Source organism: Gallus gallus, chromosome 13 (assembly GCF_016699485.2).
Source record: "Gallus gallus isolate bGalGal1 chromosome 13, bGalGal1.mat.broiler.GRCg7b, whole genome shotgun sequence".
Lineage (NCBI taxonomy): Eukaryota > Metazoa > Chordata > Aves > Galliformes > Phasianidae > Gallus > Gallus gallus.
Window position 1 is genome coordinate 3,391,573 of NC_052544.1, and position 24,813 is coordinate 3,416,385.

The 24,813-nt window shown below is 42.5% G+C and overlaps 1 protein-coding gene across 5 annotated transcripts in view; it reads right to left on the bottom strand.

The window, feature by feature from the left end:
- Positions 1-24,813, bottom strand: part of KCNIP1 (potassium voltage-gated channel interacting protein 1) — a 296,724-nt gene that overhangs the window by 234,573 nt on the left and 37,338 nt on the right. Inside the window, exon 2 of one of the 5 annotated variants that reach the window (XM_040647087.2) lies at positions 23,038-23,133. The exons of the other annotated variants lie outside the window; for them this stretch is intronic. The gene's annotated coding sequence lies outside the window, so the exon portion shown is untranslated. The remainder of the gene's footprint in view (positions 1-23,037; positions 23,134-24,813) is intronic. 5 annotated transcript variants of the gene reach the window in all.

The following is a 24,813-nucleotide window of genomic DNA, read 5'->3' on the forward strand; positions in this document are numbered from 1 at the left end:
CAGCTCTCTGGGTGTTGCAGACAGTGTCAGGACTCCACCAGCTGCCCTGTGTCAGCAGCTCCCCCAAGTGCTGCTTCTCTCACACCAAAGTTGGCATGGGACCCATCCCACACAGACCCCTCACTCCAACCTCAGCCAGCCCTGTGGCTAACAGGGCCAGTAAGTGCCTTGACACCGCTCCAGCTGCACGCCTTTCCTTTGGCTTTCTTGTTCCATAGTTACACTCATTAGCCATCACATCAGTTACTTACAATAGAGCAAAAAAGGGCAACAGCAGTCTCTCTAGTTTGACTGCAGAAGGTCTCAAGTTTGCTTTGTTTCAGAGGGGGGAAAAAAAGGAAGAAAGATGAATGCTGTTGTGTAAACATTCCATGCTTGGGTAACTTTGCCTTGCACAGCAAATACTGAGAACCAGGCATCCAGCAGTGTAAGCTCATCCTGATGCAGTGAAGCCAGCACTGGGCTTAACCACTTGGGAATGTGATCCCGAGGACCTGCAGTTACAATGCCTGCTCATGCAGAACAGAGTCAATACGGGGAAAGAGGTGAACTCTTAAACTGAACCTGAATCTTTTTTCTCTCTTCATAGCATACATTAACGGGAACTGCTCTGTATGGCTGCAAAGTACTTAAGGAAGCACTCACTTCTAAGCTAAGACAAAACTCTAATGCTCACCATCCTTGTTCTTTCACTCATTACTGTGTTAAATCACCATACTCTTGGCAGGCATTGGAAAGAAAAGGGACCACGGTCATTAACTTGCAAACTTTTGCTCCTGTGACTTGAGAGCATCTCCTTAAGGGACTTGCAAAGAAAAGGCATTTGGGTTCAGCAGGAGGACTGCTGCTGCAGGAGTCAGGATGCTGAAATAAAGCCAGAAATAAAGCCAGTGAAGTTTCAGAAGACTTTCAGATGAAATTACAACATAAAAAAAGAGAACCAAAACGACCTTGCATAGTAGGACAGAAACTCATTTTGCTAGCTCTCCACTTATTTAAAATGAGAAATGAGAAAAGTAGTCAAGGAAGCCTGAAGCTTTAAGAAAAACAAGTTATGAATTTTGAAAGATAAATTACAAAGTGGAGCAGCAATCCCATGAAGATGAAGGCGTGAATTTATCCAAACCCTACAACAATATTCTGTGTCTACCCATCTTCTACCCATCGCATCCCTCACTTAAAATCACTTCACATCCAGCCTCCAACTGGTCAATAACTGGGGCTCCAACAGCCACGCTGTCACATCCAAGAACCCCAACCTCCTCTCCGAGACAGCAGCAGCTGTGCTGCTTTTTACAGTGAGAAGAAAGGCACAGCATGCCACGTAATGCCCAGCTCTGAAGAAATGCAAGCAGCTGCCATGCCCAGCAGTGCCTCAGGAGCTGGTGCTCTGCCTGGGACCACAGGCCCATCAGCACAAGGTGCTGGCAGGCAGCACAACTCCCCTGCCCAGGGGTTGCTGGGCAAGAGGGGAGCCTGAAAGCGTCTCCACGGGTCTGCCCTGGGGCACTGTTGCTGCAGGCAGGGAAGGACAAGGAGGGAGCTGCGGTCCCTTCTGCAGAGGGCAACCACCACCCTGCTCCAAGGAGGCGCTGATGGGGGTCACAGCCACAGCAAGGAAAAACACATTCAGCTTTACACTACCAAGTTCAAAGGTTATGGTCAGACCGTCTTCTTCCTTGACGTAACCCAGTTGCACGTTGTGTAGCTGTAAAACAAATGGACTGCCAGCAGTTTTTACTATGCTCTGTATAGTGCATACATAATGAAAACACAATCTCCTGCCCTAGCCCACAGGAGGGTACAATTTGTTTCTGAGATGAAGTTAGCTTGCTAATAACGGCTGGCAGCAACTGCTGTTGCTGTCATAACGATAGCGCTTTCTTATTTTATGTCTCTATTCCCTACAACAATCGAGGTGCCTCGTCATGAGCTAATGCTGCCATCCAATAAAACATTAAAAGAGGCATTAAGTACAGCACCGTGCCAAAAGCTATTGCAACTACAAACACAAGTGTCTAAATGACCCTGGCTTAAGAGTCTGGAGCATACTAAAGAAAATGTTCTTGCTTAAGATGTCCACCACACGTTCCTTACTGAACACTAGGGTTGATGGGATCAGGGCAGGTCCTTAACGTGCAGAGACTAAGACTGAGTTTCCATTTTCCTGCCAGTCTAAATGGCTAGGGGCTGCTTTAGTCCTAAGCACCGCTATACATCATGGATGCCTCCCCACGGCCCCTGTAAGCACTGAAGGAACAGGTGGAGCAGCAGCCTTCCTACTGCTGTGCTGCACACCCAGCACAGATGAAGAAGCTCTTTAATATTGTGGCTGTGAACCATCATTAGGATCTGCGTGCTCTTAAAATGCACAACTGAAAGAACAGAAATAGGGGGATAACAATTTATCCTCCGTAATCCTCAGAGACATAAATATCCATCACAAAAGCAGCTCTAGCTGAGGACACAGGAAAGAGATGTTCATGGGGGGAAAAAAAGGGGGATCCATTAGCAAAGCTGAGCTGAACATTCACTGCTCACTACAGAATGAGCTTGTGCATCCCACAGGATGTCAAAGCTTCTGAATTGAGCTATTAACGCTCAGATCACAAGAGGCAGCTGTTGCAAGTGCTCAGCACAAGGACAGCCCAAGGCAGCAGTGATGCTTTGGGCACCCTGTGTGACAGCATACAGAGCCATCTGCCTGCCTGGCCAAGCTGCCCAAGGTGGCTGGAGCAGCCCAGCAGGATTTGCACACCTGCAGTTCTCAAGCCACGAGTCCCTCTGAGTCATGAAATCATGAAAGGCAGGTCCTGTGTCACACAGTTAATGGCGTGGCTGTGCAGGATAATCCCTACTGCCATCTATCAAATGGCTGAGGCCAGCGAAGTTCACTGGATGCTTCAGCACCATCATCCTAAAACGGCACAGTGGCTGCACTACAATCATTTGCCATGGCCCTTTTGGCACGTGTCAAAAAGGAATTATGCCATTCACCACATGAAGAGGTTCTGGTGTGGTGATCACCGTCTATAGCTTATTGACCAAGAACTTCAGCATTTGCTGACTTTAGTTTGTGTACAAAACCAAGCAGTGAAAAGCAGGCATAGAAGATGCATTTCTCACCCATGATTTCCAGTCACTGCAGCTCTGAATGATTCCAAGCTACAGCAGCTACACGGGCATCAAGTACAAGTAGCAGTTCGGGCAAGCTGGACAGTAAGCAGGAATAGGGAAAAGCATGATTTGTTTACTCACTGTAGCCCTCTCTATTGATAAGTTACCTTGTAAATTAAATGAACAGTAAGAATGCAGCAGATAACATCTCCAACAGCCCGGTCAGAGCCTCAGCTGCCCCACAGAGATCTGCAGCCAGCACCAAATGCTGCAGCCTCAGCACTTTGCTTTTCCCAAAACAAATATTGAAACCTAACATCCCAACTCCCCAGTGTGTGCATGAAGGAACACATCATTTTCACAGATTAATAATTACCATCTTCTTTCTGCACTGATACATTATTATAAGCTCCAGAAATACTCTAAAGGGGGAGAATTTCCCCAAAGCTGTATTAAATATAAAACCCATTAATTGCAGCAGAACACCCTTTGTATCACAGACTGCACTTGGCTGCAGCTCACCACTGGGTTCATGTTAAGATGCTTTCCTTCCTGAGAAGAGTTTCTTCTTCTTCTAAAGAGGACGCATTAAAAGACACCACTCCAAAATGAACCATTTGTAAGGGGTGGGGGTAAATAAAAGCAAGTAATCACCACATGCTTAGAGATACCTATTGAAAGGCACAGTTATTTTACAAACATAAAATTGTTTCCACAAGATTGCTAATAACGCCCTGACACTTCCATGTCCCCACAGCTGCATCCCTCTCCAGAGGGGTTATCAGGAAAGCAAGTTCAGGAGGTAGAACTGAGAGCTCCTGCACTGTATGTGTACTGGGAGGATACCAACCACATGGTGCCTGGCAAGTATTTTCCATAAGAAAGAGAGTGGATACTTTTCATTAGCTCAAAACCTGCTTATCTCTATGTGATACAACAGATACTGACTTCGTTGTTTATATTTCTTTACCATCGTTTATAATTAAGAGTATAAATGTTTGTCATACTATTTCTGTGTTTGACTGCAGAGACCATGTGTTGGTTTAAAAGATAAGGCTGCTGACTGAGGAATTGGCTTTATCGCAAGCAAAGAGAGGAAGCATCTCAGGTACCCTTGTTATGATAGGGTGCAATTCCTGAGGAACGGTGTCAATGAACTTTGAGAAGATCCCTATAGAGCAGACCCCACTGATCCGATCTCTACTAAAGCCTATAGACTGCTATTAAAGAATACTCCTCTCGGGAGGGTGGGATGCGCTGGCTAAAAATACAGCTTGTCAGCAGAAATCAAGGTCGGTGCTGAGGGAGATCTCACCCAGCCAAACTGACAGTGAGAAGCACTGCTGCCAGTCTCCAAAGCAGACTCAGTATTTGGGAGTTGAGGCTGTGCAATTCTAAATGCAATAGCACAAGGCTCATACACTCATCCCATTGCCCAGCTGGCAAGTTTCAATCGAATCTGATAGAGAAGAAGTGATCCCCAAGTGCATGGGAAATACTCCTTGGGGAGAGCTATGGATAATGGCACCTAAGAGCTATAGACTGTACTGAGTCAAAGCAAAACATCTCCTGCCTTACCTGCCCTGCAGGCTGGGGCACCCTCACACAGCTCACTTGCACCAGCATGCCACTCCTCTGCCAGTTTGCTGTTCTCCTCAAGGCTGGCAATATTTACATATTGTACTAAAAAAGCAGCCACAATCCAGACACCAGCTGGTATGGTTTTTTTTTTTTTTTTTTTTTACTGTTAAAAACATTGTTTTTCATATTCTCCTGACAGAGTATTTAAAACAAGGCAAAAAAAAAAAAAAGAAAAAGAAACTAAATTGAAGCAAAATTCTACACAGTGCACAAAGATAGCACAGAGCAGAGGGGCTGATTGCTCTGTTGAGCTTCTGACTGCTGTTGAAAGCAGCCTGCAGACAGAATATGCTCACAGGGACACACTTGGTAGTTTTGCTCACCATCTCAAAAAAAACTACTTATTTTTCCATATTATAATGCTGTAACTTCTTTTTGAGAGTACAGGTTCCAAACGTACTGGTTTGCTGACCCTTTCTTTTTTCTTACCAGGGCAGATAACAAGAAATCTGTCTCCCAGAAAAGGGACTATAGTTGAAACAACACTTCTCATTTCTATAGCAAGAATCATTCGGTCACCTAAGTCATACCTGAGACACTTCTTCCTGTAACTATTAGCCTCACCACAGAAACATAACTTCACCAAAGCCAATCACAAATTCAGCTCAAATTCAATACAAAGTTTTAGCTGGAACAGACCCATCAGGAGCAGCTTAAAGAGACGTGGTCAGCTGGTGGAGCTTTGCTCTTTAGTCTGCTCCATTTTACCTAAGTAATGGCACTCATGGCACCAACCCAGGAAAAGGGATTCCTGGATCCCAGTCTGCCCCAACACAGGCTTAGTTCTTCACATAAAAGCATGTTTAGTAAGGATGCACAAACAACGCAGCCTACCAACTCCCTGCCTAAAAAACTGACTGTGGGCTCTTCTAGGAAGTAGGAGAGTTGGGATATACCCAAAGGTATATCCCCTTGCACATGGAGCTCTTCGCCCTAAATGCATCTTGTTGAATTCCTGCAATATTGAGTACCAACCCTTTCCAAACGCTTCCTTTTATTTCTGTCATTTATTCTATGCATGTCCACAGCAAAACTCTTTGTTCAGAAACAAAGGGAGATTTCTTCATTTAAAAGGAGCATTTTCCAGCATTATCTTTGGCAAGCAAAATACAAAGAAATTATATGTTTATTTCAGCCTAAAATTATTCCTCATTTGCCAACACTGGTACACAGCTGTGAAACCTAAAAGCCCTTCACAGCCCTGATTGTGACATCTCCAAATCATCGTAGAGTTGGGACCCAAACCAGAAAAGCATCCCAAAATCATCCCTGTGAGCAACAGCAGCAGTAATTGTTTTGTTTACTTAAGCACTGTTCCTCCAGGACAGTTCAGAAAGTTGGGTAACCTACAAGCTTAGATGCAATATCCTCTTCCAACATTCAGGGCCATACGTTCATCAGAAATAGATAACGGGATACAAGGAGGATGGAAATTGAGCCTAAGTTCACTTCAGCCATGCTCAGAAGAAACTCTTCAGTTGGAGAAGACCCCTGATTGAGAAGAAAAAAGCTTGACTTGCCTCCCCCTCCCCGTCTTTAACTGCCATTTTCCCCGTAGTCTCCCCCCAAGCCATTCATCATACAAACTGTTTTCTCTTGAGCTTAAAGATCAAATAATTCTGTCAGGAATTCAGAGGCAATAAAGCCCTGGCAACAGGATCTGCTTCTATCATGCTCATGGCAGAGGTGCAGAACGTAACCGAGGTGTGAGCAGGGGGAAAGCTGCCCAGCCCTGCACACCGCAGAGCAATGAGCCCAGGCTCACTCCTGCAGCCTTGCAGATTTCCAAGGACCCACATCCAGATGCAGGTGTTACTGAGGTAAGACAGGGGAAGAGGGAGCATCTCAGCACCAGCTCCGACAGGCAGGAAGGATGCAGGAAGCTAAGCGTCTCATTGCTGTGATTTCTCTTATTTGGACATCATTTGTGAGATTGACAATGCAAGACAAATTCCAGTTCCCCCAGAGGAAGTACTGCACCCTGCCCCATGACCGCCGCAGAGCCAAGTTCACTGCCAGCACTTCACAGCAACAGATTAACAGGTAGTTCAGTGTAAACAGCAAGAAACTCCTACCTGTCCTACAGGGTAAACATGATTAGGTCTGATTTGATCTGAGATAAAGCAGAACCACAAAAGCAAGAAATGCTCTCAATGAAGATAAACCAATAGTTTAAAGCAGAGAAGAGCTTTACGCACATCTAACACCTCCCACTGCTCTCAGAGCTCAAAGCTACAGTCAGTAGTAACACATGGAAGACCTGCAGCCTCAGCAGCCCAAGGAACAGTGAGGACATTCCCCAAGGCACCACCAAGGAGCCGGTCAGGGAGGGCTGCAGCTCTGCTCTTTCAGGTCACAAACTAATGGATCCCTCGCCATCTCTGCTCTCATTGCCTTACTGCTATTTTGACGGCTGCAATACTTCAGCAGCCCATAGAGACCAGTAAATAGACTTCTGATAAGAAGTCTTATCACCTCAGGGCAAAGCAACTCCAGGAGAGAATTTCGTCAGGAAACGCGTGAGAATCACTTCTAATAAATATGACTCTTTCCAGCTCCAGGGCAGCAAGGTCCCATCTGTTACACCTGACCATTTTGGTTGTCTAAAAAAAAGAAGAAGAGAAGTAACAATGGCCATTTGGAAGAACGCAAAGGAAGTGCTGCAGTATGCAGAACTGATTCTGTGTAACATCTGGCTCATAGCTTAACATGAGGTCTCCAGCTGAACAATATTTCAGTTTATTGCTCTGTGCGAAGCCTAATATAAATCTCTTTGGAAAAGGCAACTATTAATTAGTCCTAATGAGAATAGAATTTGCTTTCAGCAGGCTTACTTTATTGAAAACAGTGGAAACAATTGAGCTGAATAACAAAACAAGCTGCAATTAGAAGCTGAATGTCCACTGGCCCTAGAGCAACGCGCACAGCTGATTGCTAACGACATGATCTACATCTCCCATACTTAATTTTGACCGTAATGAAGAGATGTATGTTATGGATCCTTTCAGACATGAACCTCAGACATTTTTATGTCTTGGTATCACTTATGCACCAAATGCTGTCTGGAATCTGCAGCAGCAGATCTGGGAGGCACTCAGGACACCTCTGATGCTCTGAAAAATCAAAAGCATTTCTACGTGCTGAACTCAGTGCTGCATGTGGAAGGATATTTGTTTATGCAGACCACTGCTTTATACAAAAACATCAACTCTTAAACCGCTGAGAATTAGAAGAAGTAGGTAATTGGCAGAGAGAACGCTTTAGGTTGCTGGTGAGGATTACAAAACCAAAAAGACCTCACGGAATACCAGGTGTTTGCAGAAACAATGAACTGACATTAGCTGTTCCAGGTACCCAGCATTCAGTCCTGTTTTCAGGTACAGCTTTGCTTTTCTTGCTACCTAGAAAAGGGCATCAAAGTGAAGCTGCCCATGGGGAGCAGCCGTGCAGGTGATGTGTGGACAACCTCCTATTCTATTCTCTGTGACTCACACTCAGGAAAGTAAAAGGACACTTATGTCCTCTCTTTCACTCCCTATACCACTTCTTCCTCTTAAACATTTGCCTGTTTGTAATCATTTCTCACACCTCGACATGCATGGCTGCATGCACACAATTGTGTGTGTGGGGTGAGGAGGAAGTAGAGAAACTAAGGTGAAAATAAACCCAGAGGCAAGAGCCTGTCCTATGGCCGTAGAAGGTTAATGGACTACACTGTACAACTGTACTACTTTGGCAGTGATCAGTAATCCCAGGATCTGCTTTATTTCCAAGCAGACAGTTAACGCTCCACATATATGCAACTATTTTTTGTTATCCTCACTGATCTCCTCTGAACTATTTCTGCATGAAGTCACCCAATGTGATAAGAATATTTAATTTGTTCCAGATTTCTTCAAAGTTTCATCTTACCTTTGCCACCTTTGTAGTCATTCTCCTTTCCCAACTTCAGTGGCTCAAAACACAAAAGCAGAAAATCATTTGTTCAAACCACAGTTTTTCACCGAGATGCTTTAGCTGTGATTGAGTTTTAAAAAGGACCATTCAAAGGCAAAGTCATCTCCGAATTCTTATCCCTGGAACGTCTCAGGAGCACATCAGCATACTGGTCTGCCCTCGTGACTTTGGTTTCTGCATACCCTACTGACCCACCCAATCCTGTTTGCAGCTGGGAAGGCAGCACCAGAGACAGAAATGGAAGAATCAAACCAACAGGCATCACTAAGGTTGTAATCTAACGTAGTGCAGTGGCACAAGAAACCTAAAAAAGAGTAACATTAAGAGATCTGACTCCAGTCATTTCTAAACATGCTCTCAGTAAAACTTATTTTGCTCCAGAGTGTTATTTCCCATATTTCCAATAGAAGTTAATCTATCAATAAGCTTTTTCACTATCTTTTAACATTAGAGCACGACGGCACAGAGTTGACCATAACAGCAATTTATATTCTTTTCCAAACACCTTCACATAGCAAGAACCATTCCAATGCTCGCCTGCTGGACCTTGGTTATTTGAGGTACTCTGTGTCCTTGGGGAATGCTTTAAGCACTACAGTCAATTTAACTTCTACATGCAATCAATATTAAGATTTTAAATAGCTTCCCGTTTTACCAAAGTGACCTCATGTAATCCAAAAATGGAACCAAAATGGAACAAAAATGTAATCGGGACTTAAAGATGAAAAGCTGTCAGCAGCTGGACATGCACACTTCAGTGAATAAAGGAAACGTTCCACATCAGAAAACAAGAACCACTGAAGAATCTTACAGAGCATAAATTTCCTCATCACCAATGAACCAGTCTTTCTTCACTCCTTTCTATTCAGAAATAGATGAAGCATGTAGTTAGCAGCAGCCAAAAGCACTGCAGAGACTGGCCAAGCCCCAGGTCTGCTTACAAAGGTCCTGGACACAGCCCAGCCCTGGAGAGACCAAAACCACCCAATACAAGGGCTAGAAGGGGAGATCTTGGGCTCACCCTGAATTACTGACTAAAGTTATTCCCAGTTTTCTACAATACACACACACAAATATAAATAAAGGTTACTTGCATTTTCTTTTCTTATTTATTCTACAAATGCTTCTTGACTTACAATACACATAGAAATATAATTAGGCTATTGAAACTGTGAACCCTGCCTTCAAAAACGGCCTTGCCATGGCGTTTATGTATCCTTTATAGAGTAACGGCAGTGAAGTAAGAAGTCCTGCAGGTTTAAGGACTTTGAAAACTCAAGACAGTCTCTAAGGAAAAGTATTCGTGCATGAAATTAAACCACATATAGAATTGTTCCACTTGAAATATTTAAGCATGACTTTCTTTATTTGTGATAATGCCATTTCTTCTAATTCACAGTAAAATAAATATTGGCCGAAGAACAAAAGGCATTGCAATTGCTTGGCGAGGATGACTGACACCTCCCATACACACCCACACCGAAATTCAGTTCTCAAAAACTTTCTGAGATCATTTGTCCACAGGTTTTGCTTTTTTCAATAGCCAGGCTCTGTCTGATTTAAATGAATAAATAAAACACACCTTCTGAATACAAAACAGGTGAGAATTTATGGTTTGCTTTCTTTATCTTTTTCCCCACATTTCTGATGCCTCCTCAGTTCCCTGCCTGAAGACAGGGATACCACAGGATGCTTCAACTTGATGGGTTAATGCTGAACCCCAGTACTAAAAAGCCCAACCACACGTAGAGGAAGGAAGACAATACCCAGGCAAAGCATTCTCTTCCAACCCGGGAGAACAAAGACTGTGCACTCTGAAGCCTAAGTGCTCCTTTCCTTATGAACCTCCAGCACCTCCAACTGCAACAACCAGAGATTTATTTTTCAAGCAGAAAACAGGTTTTTCAACCTCAAGTTGCAGGCCTCTCAGGAATCTTATGCTCAACAACCACCTCTCTTATTTAAAGCATAGATGTGGTAACACCAAAACATTTAACAAGGTGCGGACTCCTTGATTTCTGGCACACATAAGCAGTTTTTAAAAGATATAATAGCAAACCTTTTGAAAATACAACAGTTTATCTTTTTGAAATAATTTAATCTTACATAACTGTAGAGAGATTTGAGTCAAATAATTTTCTCAGTTACACTTATATTGGTTTTGCAAGATGGTTTATATTGATGCGTATTGAAAAGTACATAGTAGCTCTGTATAAGTGCATATGGTCTCTTCCCTCTTTTTCAACCAGGAAGCCAATGGTTTTCCTACAGGATTTGCCTGTGCAGAACTACCAACTGTTAGAAATGACAGTCCAAATCAGAGAAGTCAGGCATGAGATCCGAGCTCAATACGCAAACCTGCTGCTGGGAAGTCATATATTCTCTCTGCATTTCAGCTCCTTCAGTAAATGTAATAGTGCTTCCACTCTCCCATCTGTTGTCTTTTTTTTTTTTTTACTTTCTGGAAATGGCCAACATCCAATATCTAATCTTCGGACACAGTGAGGCTACTAAAACCACGGATGGGCAGTATATATGGCACACGTGTGCTGCACGTGGCAGCTGAGAGGAGAGTTAATTACCTGAGAGGTAAAACCTGAGGTCCCTGTAACTACTTCAGGCACAACAGAAGACCCAGAGCACTCACAAGCAGCTGGAGCAAGTCAGCAGCACAACACGGGGCTTCCTCACCCTGCAGGGCTCCGAGCAGCGCTGGGAGCTTTAATGGAACTCCTGCCTGGAAGCAGCTCCTTGCTCACTGCCCTGATTTACACACGGCTGACGAAGCTCTCCAGACCATCACATAGATTTACATGACCATTTCAAGCAATGACCACAGACCTGCATCTTCAATGCTACGTTATTCTATACCAGTATATCAAATACATATCCCTGGCTTCTGCAAGTTTAGCCACATTAGCTTCATTTTTGAAACATTTAAGATGACTTTTACTATTGAAGACAATTGCTTTGTAAGATGTTTTATAACTGTGGTAACACAGATTCACAAAACACACCAAGGAATATTTCTAACAGTAAAAAGATATTGACTGACATGGTAGCTAAATATTTAGGAAGCAAAATGCTTTAATAAAACATGAAATCTCACTCTGGAGTAGTAACTATAGGTGACATTTTCATCTTCATTTTCATACATCTAACACCTCCATGGCACTCATCCTTTCCATCCTACTGCAGCTAAAATATATCATTCATAAGCGAATGACATATCAAGGCAGTGTGCTCGTTCAGGGAAGCTGCTACCTTTTCTGCAGGTGAAAGCATCCAACGTGTAACCTGTATTATATTTCCAGAGAGCAACCTGGTTGTAACCCCTTTCCTGCAGTCTCAGACTTCCAGCCCTACATCCGCACACCTCTCACTATTGCTCATCACACACGCAGTGCCTTGGAAATAGGAGGGGTTTACACACAGCACATATCTCAGATCCTAACGAGCCCAGACCTACCAGGAGCTAGATGACATTAAAACACACCCAGCCAAATTTTTTCCCTAATAAATTTTTCACAGAAGTAGAATTCACTGGAAGAAAGGAAGGAAACAAAAATAAAAGGTCAGAATCACTGAAGCTGCCAACCCCTACATTTCCTTTGTGATGTTCAGATAAAACATGTATGTATGTGTGAAGCAATAAATGGTGTCCTCACAGCGGATACTGCGTTTGGCTGTGAGAAATAAGAACAGGTAGCACAGAGCTGGGTGCCTCACAGGTTCCTCAGTACATTTCAAGAGCATCCTGCTGGGTTCTCCAACTAAATTGCTCCCGTCAAGAAATGCTTCCTCATAGCAAATGCTTCTGTGAACAGCACTGCAAACTCAACACATGCATGGTGGGACAGCCTGAGCGTCACTGTTTTTATTGGAGCTGCACCTCATTGCTCTTGGCCCCTCCTCTCTGCAGCAGCATCAATCCAGCTCGGGAAATACAAGGTATGTGAATCACCTGCTCACCAGTGTAGGTGTCACAAGGTGAGGAAGATGAAGCAAAATGCTCAGCACAAAGTTGCACAGAGCAACTATCAAAGGTATTGCTCCAGAGTATGCTGATTTCTCAGACAGTCCACCTTGAAGGCTAAGTCCTGGTTTGCTCAATTCAGTGCCAGGCACAAGGGACTGCTCCAGCAGGCTGCTCGGGACACAGCTGGGCTGGGCACCTCTGCTGAAGCAGCCATCTCGTGCTGAGACCATATCTGCTGCACCGGGGCATGCTGCTCTTACTGCAGCCTTTCAAGGGCAACAGATGAGCATAAATATGATGAGCAGCACCTAAATTACCACCTGAACAGGCACACTGCGAACACATGTTTTCATAGCTGCTCATTTCCTCACTTACGATTGTTATTCAGACAGATAAATCTACTCATCTATTAATTAATCCCCAATTCCTTTTATTGCTTTCTGACAAACAGGTTAATTCTCTTACATCTATCTACACAGACTTTGCATAAATAAGCTCTTCAGGAACAGCATGGGGCTGGGGGACAGCTGGAGGTGGGACCCCAGTGGAGGCTGTGCTAACACCTTAGGGACCATGGGGTCACTATAGCCCAGATAACACTATCTCCTGCACTAATCATACCAGCTGGTACATGCACCATGCTCTTTTTACTACTTCTGCTACAAATAAAGGCAGTTATACACAACAATCCAAAGTAATTAAGCAAAAAATAGCTAGAAGGCTTAAAAACAAAGTTAAATACATTAAGTGACCCCCTTTAGATATTACTGCTTATAGGCATACATCTGTTTGCTAATAATACAGATATACTGCTACATGAAAAGGTATGGGGCTTGATAACATGTCCAAAGAACAATATTTTAAATGCAAAACAAAGATTAATTTCACATGCCTTAGGTATGAGCAGACAGAGACATGCAAAGAAGCAAACAATGTTAACGTTGGCCAACCATGCCTTATGGTACTGACAGAAGACAACAGCTGAGCACTAACCTGGCTCATTTCCGTAACACAGTAAAAAATGCAGACATCCCTTTCAAATATCATTTGAGGTTACTATTCAGTGTTTTAATATCTGCCAAAGCCGAGTTTCTGAAAAGCATAAGGACATCAGCTTGCGTTTTGTTTTGTTTTTTTTTTTTTTTAATGCTTTCACTATCTGGTAAAGAAGCAGCCACATCTCAATGGCTACATACATCTCCATAAAGCAAAGCTGCAGAAGTCATTGTCACCATCCTCCCCATTTGCAGGCTTTTCTACACAACTTCTAATGCATGCAAAATTGCACCTTCAATTCCATTTGCTATACAACAAGTACTTAGTTTAACATCAAGTATGAAGTCAATTTATAGAGCAGAATGCTCTATAAGCTTTGAATCCAGTCAGTACACCTTCAGGATAAGTAGAAACAGCACAATCTGAGCCTGAGGGGAAAAAAAAAAAGCTTATATTTTAAAGCTTATATTCCTATTTGTTTGCACTTTCTTGAATCCAAGCAGCAAGATGTCCTAGCTCCTGAAATTTTCCCTCCAGTTCAGGCTTAGTTTACTTACCACTTGCCATGTGCAGTACTATGCCATCATGTCAAGAATTTGCTTGAACTACTCAAAATAAAAACAGTGATTTAGTTTTACACAGAGAAAAACAACATACAAGTCGGTCACAGTCAGGATTCCATTCATCCTCTCCAACTTTTATTCAAAATATCTTTTATTCATCAGACCATCTATTACTGCATCTATATTTGAGCAGAAACAAAATGTTTTAAGGCCACTGAACACAGGGATGTAAATGAATTTAGCCTACACCATGCCGATGTAATACTAAATGTGAATGATTCATTTTCAGATAACAGATTTTTTTTAAAAAAAAGAGAAGCTTAAACATAATGGTGCACACCAAGAAGATTAAAATTAAGTTATAACTGAGTAAATATTTATGAGAATATTTAAGAAGCTTTCTGCTCAACAATTACATACGTCAGAGCTTCAGAGCAATGCGCTCTTCATTAAGGCAGACGAGCTGAAATGGTCTGGTTTTTGCTCCAGCTCCTCCCCCAGCTCTACAGCAAGCATTCATACTGACCTGTGCTGAAGTTTCTAACTTGCAGAGGACGACCTGTAACTTCAGTTCACGCACTTCTAGCACCTGTATGTGTTCACAGTGGCTTTTCAACACATTTAGCCAACAGTAAATGTGAAGAAATTCAGAAATGTGAAATTCATGAAGATGAAGCTGTGGAGCTGCTGCTAGACATGCTGAGGAGAAAACTGACAGTAGACAGACACTGGGTCTAGTTTGTCCCTTATCGCCTAAACAATTCCAACACATGCATGACATCATTCCCAGAGCAATTCTTTGTGCTGAAGAGCCTTAATGCCAGGTGAACATGGGGAAGTATTCCTTTTCCTTTCCACAGGGATTAACCACGCTACCAAGGAAGCCTGGCTGCTGGACAGAACTGGATTGCCCCTTGATAGGGTGTGAAGAAGCAGCATGGATTTGTTGGACATTCAGTCGCTGTAATTTGCACCTACTCTGATTTCACATCTCACTGGAACTCACACAACAGACCGCTCGTGATTTGCCTCTATTACACCGCTGGTGCAGAGGCAGATCTGGTTCCAACACCCACGAGATGCTCAGCCAAGCAGCTTATACACCTGGATGGTGCCAAGGCTGCCATGGCACCACCATCATTCCTACCAACCCAAGTACCACAGCGTCAGGCCTCACAGACTGAGGAATACATCTTCCACTTGTGGTTACCCGGCCTCTTGTGCTGTGCTGAGCTTCTAATCCTGAACAGCATTACAACACTGAAACTGCACAAAAATTTCACTGCAGTCAATAAATTCAAGTGCACATATATCGAGAGCATATCAGGATTTTCTTATCTAGTTAATTTTAAGAAATATTTCATTTTTTTTTTCTGCAACAAGAGGGAAAACTGCATACAGAAATTAAAACCAGATTCTAAAAATAATTATTTTGCTAATAAAACAGGCAGTTGTGTCATCTTCAGCAAGAAATGGTATGAAAACAGAAAAACAATGAGAACAGTGCTGCTGTTGTCGATGACTTATGAAGGTACACGTATAATACATTTCATTACTCTCATTTCTAGTAAGAGCACATACTGCAATATTGCTCAAGATAGTAACTTCCTCCATATATATGGAATTTGAAATTGATCCTGCTGGAAGTACCTGCATAAGAAAATAACTACATCCAATGGAACCGTACTTGGACATCCATAATGCATAAAAGGATGCTAATATGAGCAAAAGAAGTAATAAAAACAACTTTTTTAATATTATTCTATTTGTGAAGGATTGTCCTTGCTTGGAAGGAGTCTTGGGGAACTCTCAAGTTAGCTCGTAATCCTCCCAATATCATCTGAGCGCAGCTGGAAAAGATACTCATTCTTTACTGGCTATGACATACAGGTTTTTTTCCCTTTAATGAAGACTCAGTGTTATTACCTTCAGTTCTTTAAACCAGCGGCTGGGTTTCTCACATGAAGCATAATGGAACAGGGCACTTCCCCTGAACACTGAGTGCAGTCGGCACAGGTTCCCTACCCTGCCCTGCTGCAGCCTACACAGTGCGCTCCTCCTGCTGGACTCCCTTATCCCTGCTGACATCTCACCATTACGCCTCCTTTCTAACAACTCATCTGCAGACTTTCTCTCCTCTTGCTTTAAAATGACAGGAGAAAACGAGGCATGTTTTCCCATACATAGAGATACTGACAAATACACCTCAATGCAAAGTGATCTATTTTTGCTTCTTCTGATCCCCAACAGATCAACTATTCTTAGAAATAAAGTGCCAATGCAATTAGACTAATGTTGGAAATGATGGCTGTTTTCGAGAAAAACAGGTTAAAATAACAGCAATTAAAACTGTGTGAACCAAGTCATGCAGTGCTCAACCTCGAGGGAAAAAAAAGCCAAAACATGACTTTCAACAACTCTATTATAGAAGGAGGTGCTGCACTCAAAGGCTAAACTTATTCCAGACATTAAAAGCTGTAAATTAGGTGGTTTCAGGACATCAGTGAGCCACATCCCGACTACCAGAAAGAGTGCAGGTTTTTGTTCTCTCGGATGGAGTTTAACTGCAATGCCCTGTCAGTGAGGCTGGAGGAGATGCCCAAGATCCAAGAGGGCAATTTTTGTATCTCCTTTGTGCTGAAATGATCTAGAGTTCTCACAGAATGACTTACCCCTTAGTTCAATCCATACTGAATAAAAGCTGCCACACACAGGCTCAAATCGTAGGGATTAAAGAAAGACGAACTTCAGATGAATGTTACATAGAGCAGCCTGCTTAGGGAGGCTCAATCTCAAACTAATGTGACAACAGAACACCTCCCACGTGGAAACATGAGTAGCGTATCACCGAAAACAAGAATAAAATAGAAGAAACTAATGTGAGATCTACTAAGTGCAGCAGATGCTGGCACATCTGAGACTGCTTTTATGTCATCGGTATCCATTAGAAGGAGGCACTGTGCTCTTAGAGCAGGATGTGTTACTGGAAAACACAATCCCCAGCAGTGCAAAGGAATGTTTGCTGACTTAAAAAGAGGATGGAAAAAAAAAAAAGACAAGAAAAGGAGAGGGAGGGGCAGAGGGAGAAAACAACGAACAGAAACGATGCCAAGCCCTCTCTCCATGTTCTTACAGAAAACAGCTGCAGGAATATAAAATAACTGATTAATATTAAACATGCAATTTTCTCGAGAAAGCTTTTTGACCTTAACTGACAGGCAAATTCATCTTCCTAATAATAAAAAGGGACGCACAATTTCCTGAAAATTGCTGAAATTTGAAGATAGCTTCCTCAAATTAACATAAGTTAATGACCATAAATAATTTAATAACAACAGATTACAGACCCAATCTTTGCAGACTCCATCTTGCACTTAAGGACCAAAGACCTCTAAAACCAGCTTGAGGTAAAGAATTTCTTCAGAAGTGCTTTTTTCCTTCACATCTGAAGTGAGCAATGGCAGAGAACATAAACATTCTATACATGCCTGTCTGCTGCAATTCAGAGCAATGCTTTGCACTGAGGCTAATAACCGATGCACAACAAATAGGTTGAAAAAATGCTGATGAGACACCTTCCCCCGTTCTGTGAAGCTGTTTCACAGTGCCTGCTCCATCCTACTGGCTCTTAACAAGAACCCCTCATCTCAGTGACCAGATGAAAAGCTTCTGCTGACCCCAGCCTGCGTGGGCAGCCCTTTTGGTATCAGTGGCTGAGGTAAGTAAGCCAGAAGGTGCCCTCTCAACAGAAATGAAAACACTGTGCACTCTCTGATCATCTCTTCTGGAAGCTGTCTTAGCAAGCCCCTGGAATCCTTCACCTCTAGTCAATTCCTTCTTTCAGCAAAGGAGCAGAGCTGCTAATCCCAGACAGCAAGGCAAACACTGGCCCACATAACTGTGGTGACAATCAGCTTTGAAGAGCCCATAACGAAGTCAAGTGACTGTGACAGTAATTTATAATTCTAGGGGCACGTATTCATTTAGTGGCCCAGGTAATAAGGAGGAAAGACTATTTCAGGTTATCTTTTCTGTATGTTATCTCATTTTTGAGGGACATACATGTCAGTGCAACACGAATATGCTATAGGAAGACTTGGCTGTGCTCACATAAATACCCTAATTCCCAAAATACAAAAGGCTCTGTGCTGCTCTAAATACAGAATACCAGTTATCAGCAGGTATCCTAATCTTCCTACACTTAACTGCCAGTCTCCGTGTGTTTTCCTTATCCCATCGTAGTTTTTAAGCCACTTAGCATTTGCCCTCCTTAGTCACTGACACGAGTGCTGTCAGCATCCCTCAGTGAACCCAGTATTTGGATTTCCTGCTCTACCTCCGTGAAAAAAGTCATTTTGGCTCAGCAAAATTCAACCTGCAAATCAAGAACGTGCCTACCAAACAGAAGTTCAAAAGTAGGGGTCATCGTTTCTCAGGGAGGAATTTGAATCAGTAAGTCTAAAAGAAAGAAGTTACAGGAAGACAGCAGTATTTTGCACTCTGCACTTCAGAAAAAAAACAAACAAAGAAAGAAAGAAAGAAAGAAAAAAAAGCATGCACAGAATGCTCCCACAGCTCAGCTCTCTGTCCTAAATAGGCTCTGAAAGTGTTTTCCCACAGGCAACCTTACTACTTCCTTAAAAATAAGGTCGATCCTTAAAGTAAACAGTGTAAACGTAAATATTATTTAGGATTTGCTACTAGCAGACATCTGAGCAACAGACCAGTTCCAGTCACTGTAAACATACACTTAAACCATAAGTAAGGCTCCAAACTGGCTTCCCTTGTGCATCTAGTGATACCTGGCAGGAGCTGTTTGTATCCAACCATTATGGTGGCTGCACTTCTGGAAGGACCTTCCATCAGACTACGTAGCAGGCAGTTTGTTTGCCCAGCCATTGATACGTCTAACAAGAAAAACCAAATTCTAACAGTTACACAAATCTATACAGCGCCTGAACTCACACTGTGGCCCATCTTCTTCATTCCTAATAAGTACGACAGATCAAATACGTCCTATAAAGTTTAGCTCTACAGCACAGCAGAAGCAGACAAGGATCAGGTAGGTACACGTGCTAAGCTCTGAAGCAGATGGAGTGATGACAAAGAAGTTGTTAAGTATTTCAGCCTCTAATCTACCTCTTTGCAGTACACTGGGTAAAAATCAAAGAGCATCCATTTCCAAAAGCTGTTCACGGGCTTAGAGATAAGCAAGGCTCAGTGAGGGGTATGATCTGAACATGTACTTATGGAAACGTCAGCCTTCCACATTGTCTTATGACAGATTTTGGTTCCCATTACTAATCTTCCTATCCAGATGTCATCCCCACAGAGTCACAACTACTGCGTTCCACAGCAGTCACAGGCATGAGAAAGGAAGTATGACTACATACTGGTCCTCATTTCTTCTGATCTTTCTTATCATCCTCTCCTTACCTCCTTAATAGAACTCTTTCCTCATAATTTGTCTGCCAATGGTCTTACTGTTTTTAGGCAGAACAGATAGTGGCCTCAATAATGTAACAGAAAAACACTTGCATCAAAAAGATTCTTCAGCCATTTTAATTCTCATCTGCCAACATTTCTCAGCAGTTAAATTCAGCATGGTGTGTGGCCCAGGAGGGGGAAAAAAAAAGGCCAAAAAAGTGGATGCCAGTAGAAGAAACTACTTCCTCCCCCAGTCATCAGGGAGATGATAAGAATGAAACAGTACCAACATTTGGCTTATTCCATTATGGAAGCAATCCTTCACTTCTCAGGTTAGGGGTCTGCAGACTAATTCTCTTTGGGTTTAATTACATTCCGTATTAAAGAAAGGCACTGTAGCACATTAACTTGCAAACTTACTGAGGACCATGGACAGGCTCAGAGGCTGTGACATAACATCTGCCCTAGAGGCATCACCTCTCTTAGAACTTAACCGCGTGTTGGTTGGTTGTTTTGTTATTGGGTATTTTTTTGACCAACCGCTATGGTAAGCATAAGACCACCTTACATGTGCTGGTATCTACTGTCCATAAATGAAGGTACTTCCAAAATCTCTCAAGGCCTTATTAGTACATATCAAGATCAAAAATTCATGCTGTCCCTTTCAAGCCAGTTTCTGGTGCTTTCAGCATCGTACTAAGATGTTGCATAGAAGGAACAGGTGCTGGAGAACTCGGGCTGTTTTCTAAGTTATTTACAAGAGAAGCATTGCAAGATTTGCTCTGTATTCGCTGACTTCAGCCTTAGAAACAAGTCCAGCAGGACTTGTCAGCGTGAACCTGGAGACATCCAGAAGGTCATGGTATCAAAAGCAATGAAGACGACTACAGGAAGCCCGAATACTTAGCACAAAGCACACCACATGTTTTACTCAAATATGTCTGGCATACACCTCTCTATTTACACACATAAGCCTAATATCATTGAACCTAAAGCTGAAGTAGTCAACCTCACAGAGTCTGCTTGCCAACACTCAGAAGGAGTCTTACTCATTACACGCAAGAAGACAAATAGTAGGAATTAGAATACACTCCTCCTTCGTAGCACTTGCTGAGGGAACTCAATATTGCCTCAGCACCCCTACTCTAAATAGGACATACAGAAACTGGAAGGGGCTATGATGCATCTTGTGGCAGCATAATGCAGGCAAATGAGGCAATATGTTAGAGCAGCTGGATATTTCATCATCATTATGCCTTGGCATGCACAGCCTTCTCATCCCTGTGCCATCTTGCCTCTCTAGTACCAATCCAAGAAGGACAGCTGGAGTCCAGATTTTTAAAAGTTTGAGTCTATTTGCTTTTTGGCCCACAAAAGAAAGCTGCAGGGTATCATGTGAGAAACCGATTCCATTTTCTTATTTTGAGTATCAAAGAGGTCTCATCAGGCAAATGACACACGAACCACAAGCACACAACGTGGCTTTAAGCTGTAACTGGCACTTTATCCTAGTTTCAATTATAATCTTTTATGGATCATTTTTATGTCTTGAACATGGCTCTAAAAATCCAAGAAGAACTTTACAGACCCTAAAAAAACCCGATAGAAGTCTCTTGCCTGTTCCCAAGAATAGACACCTGCCAACTTGGGGGGATTTTGAAGAGGTTTTGGCAATTATATCCTTAGTTATCTCCAAAATATTTTACTGGAGAAAAAAAAGAACTATGGAGAATTTCCCAAATGCAGCTATTATCCAAGCATAATTACCTTTGCAGAAATCTGATCTTGTGAATCCAAATGCAAGACAAAAAACACCTTGTACAAGGGGCACCTTATACATGCAGCTGCTTAGGACATGAAGAAAAAGAAGAACAACTTCTTGCGCCTACCATGTCAATGGCAGCTTTTTGGAGAGCACCTGCATGAAAAGCAGGGTGAAGGTTGAAATAAAATACAATACTGGCTCTCCTTTTCATAAGAAGTCTTTTTAGCCTCATACAATGGACTCAGTTATCCTCAGTGATCATTTTCAATTTGAGATCTTCATTATTACCCACAAAAAAAAAACAACAACAGCAACAAAAGCAGACAGCAGGCTTCATCTTGTCACGATGAAACTTATGTTCCAGTTCTCTACAACTGTACTACTCACCAGGAACGCACAGCATCAGTACCTGGGCACCAGGGGACAAGTTCTAACCACACAAACTGAATGTCACTTGTAGGTGATAATAGGGATGCTTGGTCTATTCCCTCCCATTTCACCATTCAGTATTCTTTTATATTCCCTATCAGACAAAAAGTTACCCATACGCAGTCGTAGAAAAGACACAGCAGACACTGACCTACTAGAGAACTGGCTCTTGGCTTGGTTCCCTACATTTTTCTTAGTTACTTTTAAGCCAACCAGAAATCACAAGACATGCTGCAGTACCAGATTGTTTCTGGGGGGTCAAAACTCCACTTTAGATGATTACAGTAAGATTCCAATAATAGGTCTGCACAGGCTGTCAGCATAGTGCCTGTTGCCACTGAAGTTACGAAAATCCCATCTTGTTGAGTCCAAAGGGGACAATGTTTTGGTTTTCACTGTTCACCCACCCTTACAAATTCACATTTAAAAATGATTCAGTTATGATTAGAGACATCGCTATCCACAAACACAAACAGACAGAACCACTGCCTTGAAGGCTGATTCAAAGCCACCTACAAAGCCCGTATTTCACACACCATCCCCCAAGAACACTGCAATTTTTCATAACTGGTCCCACACATTCAAAGTTCAGGAAGCAGGTTTTTTTTTCCCTTTAGCCTGAAATTAACTTGGAGGTTGAATAAGAAAAGCAACAGACAGAAAGAACCTGAGGGAGATAAAATAATTTTGCTTAGAACAAAGAAATCCAAGGGGAGTGCAGAAGTGCTGAGCAAGTACAATGAGAGATAACCACGATTAAACACTGTCACTGTTTATGCCATAAAGAAGTGAGCTATAGCATTTTATCTAGAGGCTTCCAAATCCTGTATGGTGTTTCAGAAGTTACCAATAGCATGCATGGCACTGTTAATGAAGCTCACGAATGAAAAGCTGAGGTTTGTAAGCTCAGCACAATTTCCATCTAAAGGGAGACCAGTCCAAGCTTTACTTGAAATCCTCTATTTTCATTAGTTATCATAAAACAAACTGCTGACAATCAGTCCTGTGCAAATGGCTGATAATTTACTTTGGAGCCCAAACTTTGGTGTGGATTTATTCACCAAGACCAAGTAGAAAATCTTTCTTAATTGAATGGAAAGTTTTGGACAGGGCTCTTGAAGTTTTTCCTCCCAAGCCCACATGCATTCTCCTATTCCACTCACGTTTAGGATGTGATGGACAAGCATCTCTTATTTTCTCATTCATGCTGGAGCTTTTCTACTTCTCACACAAATCCACAAGGAAGAAAATGTGTCTCCCTGGAAAGAGGAAAGTATCCATATTCTGACATCAGATCATTGATTTGACCATTTTCAAAGTCATCTCTACTTATTTTATATCTCAAAAACCCTCCTTTAGGCTACTGGAAGGGCGTAACATATTCCAGCATATTCTAATAGCACAAAAGTTAGGGAAGTATCCTAAAATTTGCTTTTGGTTCAAACATTTTCTCTGATTTAGGTAATCAGAACTATGGCTTCAAACCAGTTGCCTCTTTTTTTTTTTTTTTTTTGGTCACTGCTTTCTAATTACAGTGCCATAGGATAAAAAAAGGGCTGAGAAGAATAAGAGTAAAGTTTTCTCTGCTCATCTGTAAAGGTCTTCCTTACTGCAAACTCCAGCATACAAGTAACTGAATCTGTAATAGGAAGTTACAAATGGTATGACCATCTGCACTCACTGCATTTGACATCAGGATAAAATACATTCTGCTTGCATAGGAGGAATGCCACCACTGCAGTCTCGCTTACACTCAGGTAAATGAGGGCTAAGAATTCACACCACATCCCAGGTGGACATCCTTCTCAGAGTGCTTGTCAAACATGACCAGCCCTCCAGCTGCCCTCCGCAGCATATAACATCCCCTTCTGAGGGAAGGGATGTGCCAAAATGTTTAGTCTGTGACAGTCCGGTAACTCTTTCATTCCATCTGCATGTTAAAAACAAGCAGAAAGCCAAATCATACATCTCAGCCAAAGCATCGACTGCATTCACTTCTAGAAAAGTCTCCTGGTATTGCAGACTCTCTTTGCCTGTGTAAGTGCCAGTTCCTGTGGCTAGTATGCACCAACATCAAATTCCACTCAGTGGCATTGGTTCAGCATTCATTTCTTCCTGCTTCTGCCTTACAACACAGAAACCAAGAAGCCAAACGCCACCAGAGATAACAAGATGGTCTAAGGCAGAAATATACAGTTAAAGTAAGGAAAGCTGACAATTACAGAGTAAGGACTGGTGGTTTCTTCTCTCTGCCAAACTAATTAGTGTTATTTCCTCTAGCAGAACATTTCTCATTCACGCCTTTGAAGACTTTCAGGCTCAGATTGAGATGGTTGGATAAAATAAATCCAATTTCAATCGATTTTCTCCACATTTATATATAATCATTGACAAGAGGAGTAATTTACCTGCTGAAGCACGTTTTTATTAGTGAAAGGTAAGTCTAAGTGCTGTAACAGAACCTGTGCAAGATGAATCAAGTCCATGCTGGTATATAAAAAAAAAAGCACAGATTACAGAACAAAAACGCTGCTAATCCAGAACCGTAACCAGTAGGAAAGATGGGGAAGTCAGAGAATTACTTCATTTTCTGTTTCTGTTCTGCCAAGACAGGAAGTTAAGGCTCCTGATGCTGGAAGAAGACCATTTCCCAGCAATTCTCCCCACCGAATTCCTGCTGCATGCTCTCTCCAATGCTCCCCTCCCATACTGCTCATGTAGAACAGCTGGGGCTTTTGTTTCGCTATGGCAGCACACAGCAAGCTTCAACCAACGAACGAGCAAACCCACCAGTCACTGACTTTGTGCCCCCATCCACCACCTCTCTCAGGCACTCTTCAGCTGAGCCCCAGCACACAGCCCAGGCAGCCCAGCACTTCTCATAGCCAGGCCAAATTAATGGCCACCACTACCAATAGCTCATTTAAGTTTTAAGCACA